The sequence below is a fragment of the Oratosquilla oratoria genome, chromosome 4 (assembly GCF_046742065.1).
Source record: "Oratosquilla oratoria isolate Oo_2021 chromosome 4, ASM4674206v1, whole genome shotgun sequence".
NCBI lineage: Eukaryota > Metazoa > Arthropoda > Malacostraca > Stomatopoda > Squillidae > Oratosquilla > Oratosquilla oratoria.
This window is the reverse complement of record NC_134780.1, coordinates 74,120,884-74,139,247: the sequence shown is the minus strand read 5'-3', so window position 1 is coordinate 74,139,247 and position 18,364 is coordinate 74,120,884. Positions and strand designations below refer to the sequence as shown.

Genomic DNA, 18,364 nt, shown 5'->3' with positions numbered 1-18,364 from the left:
TGGGCAAATATCTAATAATCCGCCTTGTCTATTAAATAAGCATCCATTATGGTATATATTTTTTATCCTGTATCACACCATAATTCTGATATACTATGTTATAGTTAAATTATGAGACAGATTAAACCTAATAAAGTTAAGTCTGTTTCACTATATTCTTCTCTTTACTAGCATGGCCATGTGTAAGGTTGGGGCTACACAATGGGCTTAGTGGGATCAAATAAACTTTCTTCGGGTTTTCTTGGCTTATTGGGCAGATACTTGTTGATATATATACTGGTTGGGATATAATCTCCCATGGGGGAATGTCTCCCCTACTGAGACTAAGGGATAGTGTCTCCCCTAGCCTCCTCTCTCTGGCAAATGGAGTCGCCCATTATAAAGGAAAATAAGCCTAGCTAAGCATGTTTGGTGTAGGTTGTTAGATATATCTTACAGTAATATATGTTAGTTGCATTGCAATGGGTTTCATATTAAGTGCTGTATTTATATTTGTTGATGTGTCATGAAATGGTATATGTACTGGAGTTACAATAATGTAGCTTGGTAGGTATAAGGAAAGGTTAATTAATTATCTGGTGACATTAAGTAATTGTGTCAGTTTTTGGACGTACTTGTGTCAGTTTTTGGACAATGGTGTGATGTAACATTGCATAGTCTGAGTCAGTTGTTTATCATTAAGAAATGTGAAAGTCGCAAGATTGGAGGTATTGCCAAAGGTTAGTGCTTGTTGGGTACCTTCTTGTATGTATTTACCTAGTTGTATCTCACAGAAAGGGAAACTACACTTGGTAGGTATAAGGAAAGGTTAATGAATTGTCTGGTGACATTAGGTACTCGTGTCGATTTGTTGGACATTGGTGTGATGTAGCATTGCATAGTCTGAATTAGTTGTTTATCATTAGGAAATGTGAAAATTGCAAGATTGGAGGTATTGCCAAAGGTTAGTGCTTGTTGGGTACCTTCTTGTTCGTATGTATTTACCTAGTTGTATCTTACAGAAAGGGAAGTTATGCTTGTGGTGTCCTGTCTCTGTATCTAGCCATATCTAATTTTGCACACACTACTGTTTCATCTAATTTGTTCCAGATAACCGCTCTGTGGAGATTTTTTTTTTTTTCTATAACTGTCCTGTTTGAGCTTCCTTCCATGTCCCCTTGTATTTCTCTTATCCCACTTTAGTAAGTCTTCTCTTTCAAGGACTTCCATACCTCTCATGATTCTGTAGACAGTCAAGAAGTCACATCTTTCTCTCCTTTGTTCCAGATTTGGCAATTCTAGTTTTGACAATCTCTTCATATGATAATTTTGAAAGTGTTGAGGCCATCTTCGCAGTTGCTCTCTAGATTCTCTTGATTTTCCTTATATTCTTTTTGGTACTGGGTAAACATAGTGTCACTGTGTACTCCAATTTTGGCCTCCTCAGTGTGACTAGTATTTTCTTTATCATTTCTTTGTCCATGTAAAAACCACCTTTATCAGGGGACATGTCCTTTGTGATTATTACTCCCAGGTCTTTTTTGCATCCCACTTTCTTTACTTCCTTTGCACCAATTTTATACTGTACTATCCTTTTTCTACTTTTTCCAAATTCCATTATGCTACATTTCTTAATGTTGAAGTCTATTTCCCACTTCTAACTCCATTCCTGAATCCTATTCAGATCTCTCTGCAGCAAATCACAATCCATTTCAGTATTCACTTTCTTCAATAGTTTTGTGTCATCTCCAAAGAAGCTCATGTAACATTCCACACCCTCATCCATGTCATTCACATAAATAGCAAACATTATTGGAGCCAATACTGATCCTTGTGGAACTCCACTAATTACCTCTTCCCAAGTAGAACTCTTATCTCTGAGCACTACTCTCATTTTTCTTCCATGCAAAAAATCCTCCATCAATTTCAGTAGTTTACCTTGTATCCCTCCTATGGTTTCCAGTTTTCTTAACCTCTTCACTCCGTGGCACATCGCACGTCTGGCAGCATTAGCTGCCCGACGTGCGATGTTGCGTCATAATAACAGCATTATAAAAAATAAAGTCAGTGCTCATTTGTTCGTTCTCTTTCACCCGTGTATTTTGTTAACCATAAAAAATATGATGAAGCCAGTTTAGAGAGAATGGAGGTTACGTAGGTACGACTACAACAAATATAATCAAGATGCTGACGTCGGCATCATCGAGTACCCACTTGCTCCTCATGCCACCTATGTATGGAAGTGGTTAATAGTTTTTTGTGTGGTACTTTGTCAAAAGTTTTTTGTAGGTCTTGGAAAGCACAATCACCCCATCCATCCCATTCCTGTATTATATCTAGCAGTATTGAGTAAAAACAGATTAAATTTGTGGCACATGATCTTCCCTGTATAAATCCAAATTGTCTCAGATTTAGTATATTGTTCTCCAGATGTTTTATCCATCTACTTTTTATAACTTTTTCACAAATTTTGGCTACTATGCTTGTAAGGGAAACTGGTCTGTAATTTGATGGGTCTTCCTTGTTTCCTCCTTTATATATTGACATGATATTAGCATTTTCAATTTTCTGGTATTTTTCCTTTTTCGAGTGAGCAACTTATGTTATTCTATCTATTAATTCTTTTTTTACATTATTTTAATTTCCCTTTTGCAATTCCATCCAGGCCATGCGATTTTCTGACATGAAGGTTCATTATTTCTTTTTGTGTTACTATTATTCCCCTCATGGAGGGGGGGGTCACTTCTCGCCCTTCATCCCAATGTTGTACATTTTCTCTAGCAAAAACTTATTTCAAGTGTTTCCTCACGACTTCAGCCATTTCTATGTCTTCTGTGTATTCCATATTTCCTTGCCATAGTTTCACTATTTCCTGTTTGTTTTTTAGTTTACCATTCACATACCTATAAAATAATTTGGCTGATCATTACATTTTTCTATTACATTTTTTCATTTTTTCTTTTTTCCTCCCTATATATTTTTACATATTCATTCCTTTGAATATATATTTGCCACTTTCTATGTTTTTTGTCTTTTTTCCAAGCTACATCTCTTCTTTTCCCTCACTGCACCTTCTGTTAAACCAGCACTTAATATACACCTTTTCCTGTTTTTGCTTTGGGACACATTTATCCACTCATTCATTATAGATTTCCATCAGAATCATCCATTTTTCTTCCATTTGTGTTTCTTCATTGTAGAATTTTTCCCAACTTGTTTAAAGAAAAAAATTCCTAAGTTTCTCAAAGTCTGTTTCACTATACATCAGTCTTCCTCTTCTGTATTTCTCATTTCTATATATATTTCCTTTTTTAGTTCAAACTCAAGTAATATGTGGTCACTCTTCCCAACTGGTGTCTTGTATTCAATTTTATCTACAATTTTAGGTACTGACGTAAATAATAAATCTAGTCTCAACGGTTCTTCATTATTTCTAAATCTAGTATTTTCTTTTACCCATTGTGTCATTGTATGTTCATAGTCATGTCTTGATCATTGCCTGTTTGTTTACCACTTTTTTTATGGTCACACTATGAGTGGTATCATTATTTTTCAACCTCTCATTTTCACATTTTAACTCAGCCAGTTTTCTTTTTAATGCACTTACCTCCTTATCTATTTCAGTATTTGCTTTCCTGAAGTCACTCACTTCCTTATCTATTTCATGATTCACTTTCTTTAGATCATTAGTCTCTTGCATCTCCCTCTTGATGTCTATAATTTCACTAAAAAAAAAACTTCTCGTACCCAGTAAATCCAGAAAAAGGTCCTTCTTCGCCACTATCTAAAAAAAAATCTTTTTGTACCTAACGGAGATCTAAAGATCATGTTCACATTTTGTTTCGCTATTGTGCCGGTAGATGGCTCGGGGTTCATGTTTACATTTCACTTCAATGCTTTGCCACCAGGGAACTTCTCTGGCCTGTTTTCATTATCTTTAATTTTTCTTCAATAATCACTATTTGCACTGTGATTAAACCATCTTGGGCATCCATGAGCATTCCCCTTCTCATTTAACACAATCCAGGAATCCTGCTATTGTAGCACTGTTGAGACGTTCCACTTTTAACCTCTTCACTCCGGGGCACATCGCACGTCTGGCAGCATTAGCTGCCCAACGTGCGATGTTGCATCATAATAATCGCATTATAAAAAATAAAGTCAGTGCTCAATCGTTCGTTCTCTTTCACCCGTGAATTTTGATAACCATAGAAAATATGATGAAGCCAGTTTAGAGAGAATGGAGGTTACGTAGGTACGACTACAATAAATATAATCAAGACACCGACGTCCGCATCATCGCGTACCCAATTGCTCCTCATGACGCCTAAGTAGGCGTCACCGTATGGAAGTGGTTAATGTGTTTCTCAGGGCTCCAATTTTTGTGTGTTGTTAGTATGAATGTTAGCTTGTAGATTGTGTCATGGCATGTGATATATTGTAATGGTTAGTAATGGTAGGATACACCATGGTAATCACTAACATTAATACAATTCTTTCTAATCATAGCAATGACCCATATAAAGTCAACGATCACATCCTCTTCTTTCTTTCCATGGGTATAGTTTCCACCTATTCATGATTTGGGCATTTTCAGAAGAATTTCAAGACACCTTCCTTACCAGCACCTGCCTGAATTACTGTTCTTTACTCTATTTGGAACCAAAGACAAATACCTACAAGTGGTGCTCCTACAACATTAATGAAGTAAATGGAGACAAAGACAAAAACATAGATGAAGCAGACAAAGACGAAGAGGATGAAGCAGACAAAGACAAAGATGAAGAAGAAGAATAGGAAGAAGTAGAAAAAGGGCTAACTTCTTTGTAGAAAGACACCAGAGTAATCCAATTTGACCACATATGCTCCTTACAATTCATGTCAAAACTTTAAATATATATGAGAAAACAAGTCTATATGCACATGAACTTGGTTGCCCCCTCATGTTCACTCCATCCACCTCTGCCTTCCATACCTCTTTTACTAATCTTTCTTCACTCATTCTTTCCATCCCAATACCCTTTCATCAATCCCATACCCCTACTCCCTTTCCACCCCTGCTCTCCTCCTCACCTCTTTGTTTCTCATTCTATCCAGTCTAGTAACCCCTACCATACTTATCAGACATTTCATCTCAAACACATTTAAACTCTTCCTCTCTTATGTTCCATGTTTCTACATCAAACAGTTCTGTCGGCACAATCACTCCTTCATACAATCTCCTCTTAGCATCCCAAATGTCTACTTCTTATTACACTTTTTAATCCACCATGGTATTTACTTACTTCATCTACATTTGCACCAAAGTATATAAAGTTATCCATTTCTTCCAGTCTCTCTTAATACTCACTTCCAATTTGCTGCCATCCTTTCCCCTTGTACATTTCATCACCTTACTTTTACCCACTTTTATCTTCAATTTCCTTCTTTCACACACCTTCCCAAACTCTGTCACTAATTTCCTTAATCCCTCCTCTGATCCCACTACAAGTGGAATGTCATCAGCAAACAACAACTTTCTTATCTCCCATTTTTCTTAACCATCTCCAATCCCTGGCTCACTACCCTTGTGTTTACCTTTTGCACCACCCCATCCAATTAATTGAACATGATGGGATGGAGTGGTTTGGGAGGCAAGCATGAGTGATGGATTGGGGTATGGGGCTGGTACGAGTGGAAGGGAGTGGAAGGAAGTGGGAGATGAGCCAGTTGCTTACACATGTCAGTGACTGTCTGCAACTATTTGGTGGTGCAGTTTTGCTTATTGACAGCATTTATGATGGCTAAATGCCTAATTGCACCAAAACTACTTAATAAGCAGTTAGGCAGTATTTCCACACTGTTCATTACATCCTTTGCATCATACATGAATTTAAGGTTAAGCTAGATGTTGCAAGATACAAAGGTCACAGATATTCATGAAAACCTGTACATTTAAGCTGATAATTTAATTTGGAATTAATTCTACAAAATCAAAGGGTCATTAGTATTAAAATGCTTGTATCATTATTATTATTTTTTTTTTTTGTATAGCATCTGAGTTATTGAAGTGACATCTGACTTGTTCATAGGTCAAACAAAATCTTAGCAACTTCACCTTGGAATTATATTTCTGACAACTCAATTATCATTTTTGCTTATCAGAACTTTATCTACATTTTGGGGCTCTCAACTTCCTCTCTGTGCAAAGAACATGAACTGGAATTTGAGTTTACCTAGGTCAACAAGGATTTATGACAAGTGGCAACTGGTGATGTGGTTTTCAGTAGCACTGATGAGGATTGAGGAATAGTAAACACTTGACAACTATTAATACCCAAGGACACACTGGTAGGGGAGTTAAACCTGGCTTGATCCAGACTGTACTAGGATTTCTACACAGAAAGATTGACTAGATTCATGATGTGGCACCTTACTGGTTGAGGAATTGCCATGTGAAGACCTTGGGATACACTTTCTCAAGAGAGGGGAGTGCTTCATTTCTCATAGAGGTAACAGATAAGCTGTCAATAGACAATGAACTGTTGCCTGCTAATACAGGGTGACACAGAAAAATGGAACTTATGAAAAACCCAATAAAGATAGAAAAAAAAAATTATTGACAGAAATTGAACCACTACAACTGGCATTTTAAGAGACAGTAATCCAAATTATCGATGTTTGAAAATTATGTCCTGTAGGTACGCATTCTTCCAATCTACTGTTGAGGTTCCCCATTGCTCACTGCAACATCTCAGCTGGGATACCATGAATTTTGTCTTGAATGTAGACCTGACTCTTCAGGTCGGCCCACAAGAAAAATTCAAAAACGGTCAAATCCAGTGATCTTGGGGGCCCGGGAATGTCACCGAATCTTGAGATGACACGGTTACCAAACAATTCTTGCACAGCTGCCATTGATTGCCTTACAGTGTGCTATGTCGCACCATCCTGTTGAAACCAGGTTTCGTGAAGTTATGGAAAACTGTTCGATGCAGGTGCAACAAAAGATTGCACACCATACTGTCACCTTGCTGATGTATACAGGGCATTCATGAACTTCTTTAGGGTTGCTGTCTGCCCAGTAATGATAGTTCTGCTTATTCACATAACCTGTGAAATGAAAATGGGCCTCATCTGATATCCACAGCTTGTCCAGAAATTCACTGTCCTTGTTTATGTTTGTTATTATTTGCTGACAGAATTGTAATCGCAACTGGTGATCATTCTCCTTCAGTTGTTGCATGATCTGCAGCTTGTACAGATGAAATTTTAAGTCAAAATGAAGAATTTAACAAACACTCTCTCGGGACACACTAACCCCAGCTGCTTGCTTACAAAATGAACACCATGGGCTCTGTAAGACTGAAATGTGTACATCTTTGATATTCTGTGGCGTACGAGCACTTCTTGGTCGTCCTGTCGGTTTCTTTTTTAGAGTAGATCCAGTCTCTTCAAAGTTTTTAATCCAAGTTTTTATCACATGTTTTGAGGGAACCTGACCATGATGTCCTAAGTTGAAAAAAACATCGCAACTCCCTCTGTGCACCTTCCAAACCATTATTGTTTTTGTAAAACATTTTTATGACGAAAGCAGGCTGTTGACTGTTCCACTACTCCACGATGGTGCCAACAGTGCTGCCAACTGTACATGGATGCCACTACGCATTTCAAAAGTTCCCATTTTTCAGTGTCACCCAGTATATCTTCGTTAGTTTCCCCATTGGTTTGTGGCAAAAGGGAGTGTCTATGATGATAATGATTCAGTTTAAAGGTCAACTGAGGTTTTGGATTTCTTTATTTTTTGTTATTTCATGGATGAAAATATAACTTAGAGGTTAGAACACTAAAATGCATGTTCCTAGCATTTTATAGTCTTGATTTTATCCAAATAGCATAATCTTAAAAGTGCCTGATAGCAGATGAACTTTTCAATGTTGTAGTTATATTTTCCACTGCTAGGGCATACTGACGTAACAACTGCTGTTTACAGTCTTCAACATGGCCAGCACACAATATGAAGATGAATTCACATCAAGTGAAGAAGATTTATCGGATTTGGATGCCCATTCATATTCTAATGTGGGTACGGTACAAGGATACATGTATGAACCAATTCAGATATCTAAACAAAACTCAACTGACAAAGAATATGTCAAGAGTGAGGAATCCTCAGAGGATGAATACTCAGAACATGCAGGAAATAAGGACTGGTGACTTGATCAGAACACATTACTGCATGAATGCTTTACATAAATAAATGCACACCATGAAGAAATGGTAAAGAAAATACTAGTCATATTGATAAGGCCTAAATTGGAGTACGCAGCAATACTGTGGTCATCCACTACAAAAAGGAATAAAAAAAGATTGAGAGAATCCAGAGAGCAGCTACAAAGATGGTCCCATAAATATCAAAACTCTCATATGAAGAAAAATTGTTGAAATTGGAGTTGCCAACTCTGGAACAATGAAGAGAAAGAGGGGACTTGTTGATGTCTACAGAATTATGAAAGGCATGGAAGTCCTTGACAGAGAAGACTTACTAAATTGGAATAAGAGAAACACAAGAGGACATGGAAAGAAGCTCAAAAAGGACAATTATAGAAGAGACCTGAAAAAAACCAGCTTTCTCCACAGAGTAGTGGATGTATGGAACATATTAGACAAAAGGACAGTATGTGCAAAAACAAAAGAATTTAAGAGCAAACTAGATATGGAGAGATACAAAAATGGGACACCACAAGCATATATCCCCTTCCCGTAAGATACAACTAGGTAAATACACCACACCAGACCAGACATGATTTTGTTGGTTTGTCATCAGACAATGAAGGTCTGAAGCCATGAAATGGTAGTCCTAATACCTAGCAGACATTGATGGGCCTGGCCCTATCTACCAGGCCCCAGCATGCCCAGCAAGGCTGATTTGATTTTAATTTGTTGGAAAAACATCCATACAACCACCAAGATGACCACGTCCACAGTGCATGGATAGTTCATCTGTTAATGCAAGGAGGTTAGCATGGTCAGGGGTATGGCATTCATGCCATAGGCCTATGAACAGGCAGAAAGAATTTTTTATTAAATTTTCTAATATTTGCTCAGCTTTTTACTTTATTCCAGGTAGCCTGTAGCTTGCAGAAGAAGTAGCTCCCCCCATCCCCATTTTTCATTGCATGGCCTTGCTAAAATTCATGAATTTCACCATTTCAGGTGAAGCTGTGGACATTGTGTTCCACAATAAGAGGGCAGAGAGAGCTTGTGTAGTTCTGATTACAGTGCAATTCAAGAAAAGAAGGAAAACCTTGAGCCAAATGGATGCCAGTGTATCACCCAGCACCCAGGATTTTCAGTGGGTGCTGGGTGATGCTCTTGAATTGACAGTGTATCAATTTATCAATGATGATGGGCTGATTGGGAATGACCAACTTCTGCACAAGTGAGTAGGCCTATACATGTGCATGTAGCATTGCAGTATTTCAGTTACATCCATACTGTCCATGGCTGAGTCACTTGCATATAAGTCCAGGTCTTTTAATTTCAATAATATTCCTGAAATTGTGGTAGCATTTGTGTTTTGAAGTAAACACTACTACAAAAATACTTTATACCAACATTATATTATTCTTAAATTATATATGAAAAATAACTATACAATAGCCTATATAAGAATGCATATTTTTATGAATTTACAGCAAAATGAATAATCATAGATTGGTACTTTTATTTCTTTCTGGCTGTACAGGTATCTTGCCTATCATAATTTGGTGGAGTGTGTGTTGTCAATGACTGGGCAAAGAAATCAGCTACTCCATCCAGTGTGTGCCAGAGACTGAATTAGGAAAAAATGGCCTGTGCCAGGTGGACATTACACAGGATTTAAATACCCTTCAGCAATGATTTTAGTTCAGATTCTTGGAATTATATTCGGAGTACTATTTGTCCTTGGTATATGAAAAGAGTTCACTATGTTGGACGATTAAACCTGGACCTTTGTTTCTGGATGACGTCAAACTTCTCTTGTTTTTTATACATGGAACAGACTGGTTCAGGAACTTTCATAGCAGACTGAAGTTTGACATCTCTTACAAGTTTGTATGATGGATATTCTGAATGCAACCCCAGTAATTCACCAAGTAAATTCTGTACATATTTTGTGGTATCAGGACAACTGCCCCTGGTACAATTGCCCCCCGACAACTGCCCCCGGTACAATTGCCCCCCGACAACTGCCCCCGGGACAATTGCTCCCGTAGGACAACTGCCCCCGACAACTACCCCCTGGACATTTGCCCTGACAACTACCCCAACAATTGCCCTGGAATTTGTTGCCAATTACGTAATTACTTTCTAGTAATTTCCTGAGTAACTATTTATAAAAAAAATTCTTCATAGAGAAATGGTAGTAAATAAGAACTATTAAAACAATGTTTTATTATTATTAATAAAAGTACATGATTTTAAAGATAACATTATATACTCATATTTGTTGCCATTTACGTAATTAATTTCTAGTAATTTCCCGAGTAACTATATATAAAAAAAATTCTTCATAGAGAAATGGTAGTAAATAAGAACTATCAAAACCAATGTTTTATTATTGTTAATAAAAATACATCATTTTAAAAAGATAACATTATATACTCAAATTTGTACATATATAAGTTGCAAAAATATTGAAAAAGGATTTAACTACTAAAATTTTAAATTGTGGGCTATGTATCTCAAAAATTCCAATACATCGCGGTTCTGAAAGTCTTGCACAATGTTTGCTATTCTTATGCTAGAATCTTGATAGCGTTTCCCCTTAGGAGGTACTGGCTGCCCTGCAAGTATTTGATTGATTATGACGCTGGATAGTGCCTGTTCTCTCTTCAACACCCCCAGAAATTTCCATATATTTGGATGAAATGATGTAACGCTTGCTTGCATATGGTTATGCCATCCTTCTAAGGCGTTGTTTGTTCGAGGTAAAGCTTCAACAACACAAGTATACATACTCCACATGCTTACAGGGAAACGTGGCTGTCTCCTTGTATGTCGACGTCTTCTGCCGATGTATGTATCTTCAAAATAATCTATTATAGCATCAGCCTCAGGTGGTAACGTCTCTTGCAGTTTCTCAAATGCTTCAATAACTTTTTCTGGGGGAACAATTGCCTAAGCAGGAATCATACGGATTTGTAGGGAAAAATCGGCGTCAGTTTGGTATTTAGTTTGGAGACCTTCATTTTGCACCTTATGGTGTATGCTTTGAGATAAGTGATAAAAACATAATTTAACGGTTATGTTGGGGAAGATCTCTTCAATAGCACTCCTAGCAGCTTGTTCAAAGTCTATTAGGAAGGTCTTTGGATTAAGTCTAGAGTTTATATTGAGGAGTTGTTGGAGGATATCTTCATATGTTGCTTGTTGTTTATTTGGTAACAGAGCATACACACACGGAATAACTCTTTCAGAAGTTAAACAATGAATAGTGTACAATTGGTAAAATAACTCGGGTACAATCTTAAAAGTACCGTCTCCAAACCAATTATCTGATTTCTCCAGTAGGCTAATGTTTGTTGATGTTGAAAATAAAAGGAGACGCTGCCCAACCAATCCACTATCATAAAGAAGAAAATCTTCACCATTAGACGTTTTCTTGTACTCGGAAGGAATGACCATGTCTGCTAGGTTTGATGGGATAGGATGAGGAGCACCAGCAGCTTGTTTGCAGCGCCTTATTGCACGACAAATATGCCTCACAGGTGGTAGTTGAGTTGCAGCACCACTTGATATCAACTCAACTGTTTGGGAAATTATTTGCTGTGCAGTCTCTTTGGTAGCAATAGATTTAGCCTTTATTTCCTGTTGTACTAACAAGACTTCACGGCGGGGTTGGTCAACAGCATGGGTGTGATCATTTACAAGGCCAACTACTTGATTTTCACAAACTTTTACTTTGGCTTTGCAGTTATTATGGCGACGTTTTTCACATTCATGAGATGTAACATTATTTGCCAATTCCTTCTGCTTCACATAGATGTATCCTTCATAAATAAGCTTCATTTTTCCTCATTCACTTCGAACGAACTCCATAATGGGTGATGTCACTTCTTATATTTCTGAATAGACACTGGATGCTTCTATCTTTTTAAGCCTACATATATGCAATTGATCGATTACCTAATTAGGAAGTAGCTACATAAATGGTAATAAATTCAGGAAATAGCAACAATTATTTCTTAAATGACCAATTATGTAATCGTTACTTAATTAGGCAATTACTAAAAAGTAATTACGTAAATGGCAATAAATTCCAGGGCAATTGATTACCTAATTAGGAAGTAGCTACATAAATGGTAATAAATTCAGGAAATAGCAACAATTATTTCTTAAATAACCGATTATGTAATCGTTACTTAATTAGGCAATTACTAAAAAGTAATTACATAAATGGCAATAAATTCCAGGGCAATTGTCCAGGGGGCAGTTGTCCTACAGGGGCAATTGTCCCGGGGGCAGTTGTCGGGGGGCAATTGTCCCGGAGGCAGTTGTCCTAGAACCATATTTTGTATATACAAAATGGAGATTTATGGTTTGTACATTTTATTGTAAATGCAAGGGTAGTGAGTCAGGGATTGGAGATGGTTAAAGAAAATGGAGAAAAGTGGGAGGTGAGCCAGCTGCTGTTTGCGGATGACACTGTGCTTGTGGCAGGATCGGAGGAGGGATTGAGGAAGTTGGTGACTGAGTTTGGGAGAGTGTGTGATAGAAGAAAGCTGAAGATGAATGTGGGTAAAAGTAAGGTGATGAGATGTACAAGGGGTGAAAGTGGCAGTAGGCTGGTGTAAGGGAAAATCGCCACTTAATCTTCTAAACAACCAGCCCTCTTAAATTACGCACAATTCGAGTGCACTTCGAAGCCTTCTTGAAACGAGCTGCCACGTATGACGACCAAGGTTAAGTGCATCCCAGACAGACATGGTTTTATCAGAGAGAACTTGGTGACTGCACCTAGTCCACTACTCGCCCCTCCCCTCTCTCCACTCTAAAACTGGCATGTTACATTGACTGGACGTCGTTTGTCTCCAACTTCGCCTTCTGCTCTGCCAGAGTCGTCATCGCTCAGCTCCAAAACCCTGATCTTCTACCGAAGCTTTCTACGAGTAATTTATGTGTTTACTGTGGAGTCAATCAGAGTGAGCTACGACCGAACTGGCCTAAGGTGAAACAGTTGGTATTGTTTTCCTGAAATTGATTTGATAGTGCATTGTGGAAGGACCAGAATTATAAACTTCCAGTGCAATCCTGTGTTTTCTTACTTGTCCTACGAGTCTATACAAGAACCGAGAGTTCTGAAGCAGGCAGTGGTGGTCCGCACCTAGTTTCAGAACTAAAGGACCTAATTGGTCCTTTACATGTGGCGACCTTGCCAGGACTGTAGACTCATAACGACTCGTAAGGTTGGTGATTTGTCTGTTGGCACCTTGCGCGTGCAAACCATTCATTTGAATTTGTTTAGAGCGATTTCTGTCGTCTTGACACTTGCTCGACTGTGGTCGAGGCACCTTGAGCGTGCAAATTGTCCATTTAAATTGTCGTTTCGAGTGGTTTCTGCCATCTTGGCATTTTGCTCGACTATGGTTGTGGCACTTTGAGCGTGCAAACTGTCCATTTAAGTTGTTTGTCTTTAAGAGTGATTCTAGCCACCTCGGCACTTCGCTCGACTGTGCTCATGTAACTGTGGGTTAGGTGCGGTACACCCCCCCCCCCCACTTGGTCAGACTACGTAGTACTGTAGCAACGGAAGCAAAAAGCTCTAGTTACTACATAATTTTTTTAGTCAGTAGGGTGTTGTTTAGGATGACCATAGTTTGTTCCATATTGAAATTTTGGTGTATTTATATTTTTCGTTAACTTTAGTTACACAACTTTTCCTCTGTACTCAACCTTAATTTGTGCTGTTTATTTATTGTCTTAGTATTTTGTTAATAGTAGCCATACTCCCAAGAATGTCTAAGTTTACTTCTATCGAAGAACTCAAGGCCCAGGCCGAATCCATCGGTTTAAAAGGTGACGATGTTGGCCGCTTTGTTTTAAATCAACAGGCATTTGAAAGGGATGAAAGAACCAAAGAACGCGAGCGAGAACGGGATAAGGAACAGCGAGAACATGAAGAGAAAGAAAAGAGGGAACAGCGAGAACATGAAGAGAAAGAAAAGAGGGAACAGCGAGAACACGAAGAGAAAGAAAAGAGGGAACAGTGAGAACACGAAGAGAAAGAAAAGAGGGAACAGCGTGAACATGAAGAAAAGATGGCTAAATTACGACATGAAAAGGAAATTGAGCTTGCCAAACTTGCACCCGACTCCCATAACCAGCCTTCTAGCCAGGACATCTTCGTCAAGTGGCCCGACCTCCCCGCGTAGCAAGAAGGAGAAGACATAGCCTCGTACCTCTCCAGGTTCGAAAGGGTAGCAAACCTGTTCCAAGTTGAGGAAGATTCACTTGCCGCCAGATTGGGCAGCACATTAACAGGTAAGGTTGCTGAATTGTATTCTAAGTTTGATTTGGCAATGATAAGCAATTTTTCCCTCCTTAAGCATGCATTGCTCACAGGATTTGACAAGACTCCCGAACGCTATAGACTGGACTTCAGGAACGACAAGATTTGCGTTGGGGAAAATTACCGACAATTTGCTATCCGTCTACGACAGCTATTCGACAACTGGCTGGAGGCGTGCAAGGTCCCCAAGACATTCGAAGCTCTAAGGCAATTTGTTGTCTTAGATCAGTTCCTTGCTTTTCTAATTCCAGATATACGCCTCTTCATCAAGGAACAGAGTGTAACTTCCCTAGAATCGGCGGTGGCAAAGGCGGATGATTGGGCCTCCGCCCATAAGGCCTATCCAAAGCCAAATACTAACTATGCTTCCTGTAAGACTTCTTTTCCTCGTAGGAAAACTAATGTGGTCGAATCTTTACCTCCCCCTAGCCATGGCTCAACCCATCAAGATACAAAAGGCGGTGCCTTCTGCGGTGAAGAAGGACATCATCGATCTCGTTGTCCAAAGAATCCCCGTGCATTCAAAGACAAAGAAACCCAATCTCAATTCAAGGTAGGATTTTGCATGAGTAACAGGACCACCCCATGTTTCACCTTTGCAGGACCTATCAATGGCTCTTGGACTTCTACCATAGTCAGGGACACTGGATGCAACTGTGTCCTGGTCTCCGAAGAAGCTGTCCCAGACCCAGATGTGTCCCTGTGCCCAAAGGTACCTGTAGCAGACTTTTTGGGACGAGTTAACGAGTTTCCTGTTGTCCGCTGCTATATACGCAGTCCATACTATGGGGGATGGGTTGACGCAGTCAGAGCCCCTATGAAGTGCACAAGCGTCTTGATCGGCAACGTTCCTGGGGCACAGGATCCTGGTAAACCTGACCCCTTTCCTTTCAAACCCCATGCTAGCTCTTTAGAAGCTACTACACATTCAACTCTTCCTACAGGCATGCAAACATCCATTGCCGCCGCTGCTCCTATCACGAAGACGGTCCCACCTCCTACATTAACTCAAGAGTCCACTTTCCAGATCAACGCTGTCGAGACTCACAGGTCCAAGATGAAGAGAGTTCATCCTCTTCAGATGCCTGCCCTTCAACCCCTGTCCATTACCCCTGAAGAGTTCTGTAGTCTACAGGAATCCTGTCCCACTCTGGCTGGATTATGGGATAAAACAAAATCTGAGGAGATGGATCAGACGACGAATGGTTCCTCCTTCCAGTATCTCAAGATAGATGGTTCACTGTACCGAAAATGCGTATTATCTACGCATATTGAAAAGGTGGGTAAACTCGCCCTTGTTGTCCCGAAAGAGTGCCGACCTATCATTTTGTCTGTTGGCCATGAAAATCCCTTAGCGGGACACTTTTCTCAAAGAAAAACTGCTATGAAGATAGCAGACAAGTTTTTTCTGGCCTGGGATGGCAGTAGATATTCGTGATTTCTGCCGCTCGTGTGACATCTGCCAACGAATGTCGAGTAAGGGCAGTCAGACCTGTACCTCTACACCCTCTACCTATTATTACTGAACCTTTCTCCAGGGTAGCCATTGACTTGGTCGGTCCACTATCCCCACCTGCAGAGGGACATCGTTACATTCTCACCCTCATTGACTTTGCCATGGGCTTCCCAGAGGCAGTTCCATTGAAGGAGGTCGATTCCATCTCTGTAGCCGAAGCACTCCTCACCATCTTTTCCAGAGTTGGCATTCCTCGAGAAATATTGTCTGACCAGGGAACACAGTTTACTTCACAACTAATGGCAGAATTGCATAAGCTCCTGGGTGTCAAGCCATCATTTACCACGCCTTTCCATCCGAGTGGGAACGGCCGCGTCGAGAGACTCCACGGTCCCTTGAAAGCTGCACTACGCAAAATGTGTACTGAAAAACCCCGAGATTGGCATCGGTATCTTGTCCCTACTTTGTTTGCCCTCAGAGAGATCCCCAGCGATCGGACCGGATTTTCTGCTTTTGAACTTCTGTATGGAAGAACTGTAAGAGGGCCCCTCTTGGTACTTCGGGACTTGTGGGAGGACCACAGCATTAAGGATGACGACCGCTCCACCTTCAGCTACGTCATCGAACTCCAAGACAAACTGGCAGAATCGGCTAAGATTGCTGCCCAAAACGCCGACATTAGCACTGCCCGGTACAAAGCTTATTTCGACGTAAGGTCCCAAGATCGCAAATTTCAACCCAGTGATGAAGTACTAATTTTGTTACCCAGCGATAAAAGTAAACTTCTGGTTGCCTGGAAGGGCCCCCACAAAGTACTGGAAAAGAGAGGTAAGGTGGACTATGTCATTGATAGCCCCACAGGCCCCAAGTTGTACCACACCAACTTGCTAAAAAAATATTATAGACGTCCTTCAGTTGCATTTGCCGAGCTTTTGGATGAACCCTCCACTATAGATGATAGCCCTTTACACAAAGAGATCTGCCTTAGTGAATCAGAAGATTCCCGACTACCCGTGACCCCTGATGGTCAAACCAACGAAACAGATTCGAGGCCAAACGTTAACCCTAATTTGGAGGGGTATCAACAGACTTCCTTGGAAGAATTGGTAAGTGAATACAAAGAAGTTTTCTCGGATAATCCAGGTTGTACCTCGACTGTCGAACATGACATAATCCTTACCACTACCGATAGGATTCATATGAAGGTCTACCCTGTGCCTGTCCACCTTAAACCGCACTTTGAATCGGAGGTAGAGCACCTGTTCCAACAAGGTATCATCCATAGATCATCGTCACATTGTTCACAAGTCGTAATGGTTCGAAAGTCCGACGGCTTGTATCGCATGGCGATAGACTACCGCCAGCTGAACGCTGTAACTGTCTTCCAAGCCGAACCTGTATGTAACATTGAAGAGGATTTGTACAAGTTTTCCGGCTCGAAATACTTCTCTGAACTGGACTTGTGCAAGGCCTATTACCAAGTGCCTCTATCTGAAAGAGCCAAACCCCTGACCACTTTCCCAACTCATCTCGGCCTCATGGAATTCTGTCGCTTACCATTTGGTCTTGCCACTGCATGCGCAATGTACATCCGCCTGATGCGTATTGTCCTTGCCGGCTTACCTAATGTCTCTTTCTATTTTGATAACATATTTGTTTATTCTTCAGATTGGTCTCAACACTGTACGGCACTTAGGGCCATTTTGGACAGGATCAGAAGCCATCACCTCACTCTGAAGATCTCAAAGTGTCGTTTTGGATTCCCAGCCATCCAGTATCTTGGCTTCATATTGGGTGGGGATTGTCTACAGCCTCAACCAGACAAGGTGGAAGCTCTGTGTCGCGTACCACCCCCTTCCACCAAAAAGCTTCTACGCTCATTCTTGGGTATGGTAAGTTTCTACAAGATATTTATCCCCCAGGCCGCTGACTACACTGGGCCTCTATCTAATCTGTTTAGGAAGACCGACAGAGAACCTCTACCATGGACAGAAGAGCTCCAGTCCCTGTTTAATCACCTTAAGCTTGTATTATCTTCTAACCCTGTCCTCAGACTCCCTGACACTATTCTAACGTTCGTCCTCCAAACGGACGCTTCTAATCATGGTCTCGGTGCCGTCCTACTACAATACCATCTTGACTACCCCCACCCAGTTGCCTTCGCCAGCCGGAAACTTCTCGACCGAGAGAGCAGGTATTCCACTATCGAACGAGAATGTTTGGCGGTTGTGTTTGGGACCCAAAGGTTTGATTATTATCTCAGAGGGCGAGAATTTGTTCTCGAAGTCAATCACAAACCCCTCACCTACCTTCACACGTTCAAGGGTACGAATGACAGACTGTTACGGGCTCTGAGTCTGCAAGCTTACAAGTTCAGGATCGTACATGTGGCCGGA

General features: G+C 40.2%; 1 protein-coding gene across 5 annotated transcripts in view; it reads right to left on the bottom strand.

The window, feature by feature from the left end:
* Positions 1-18,364, bottom strand: part of Unc50 (Unc50 RNA binding protein) — a 192,623-nt gene that overhangs the window by 129,847 nt on the left and 44,412 nt on the right. The window lies entirely within an intron of this gene.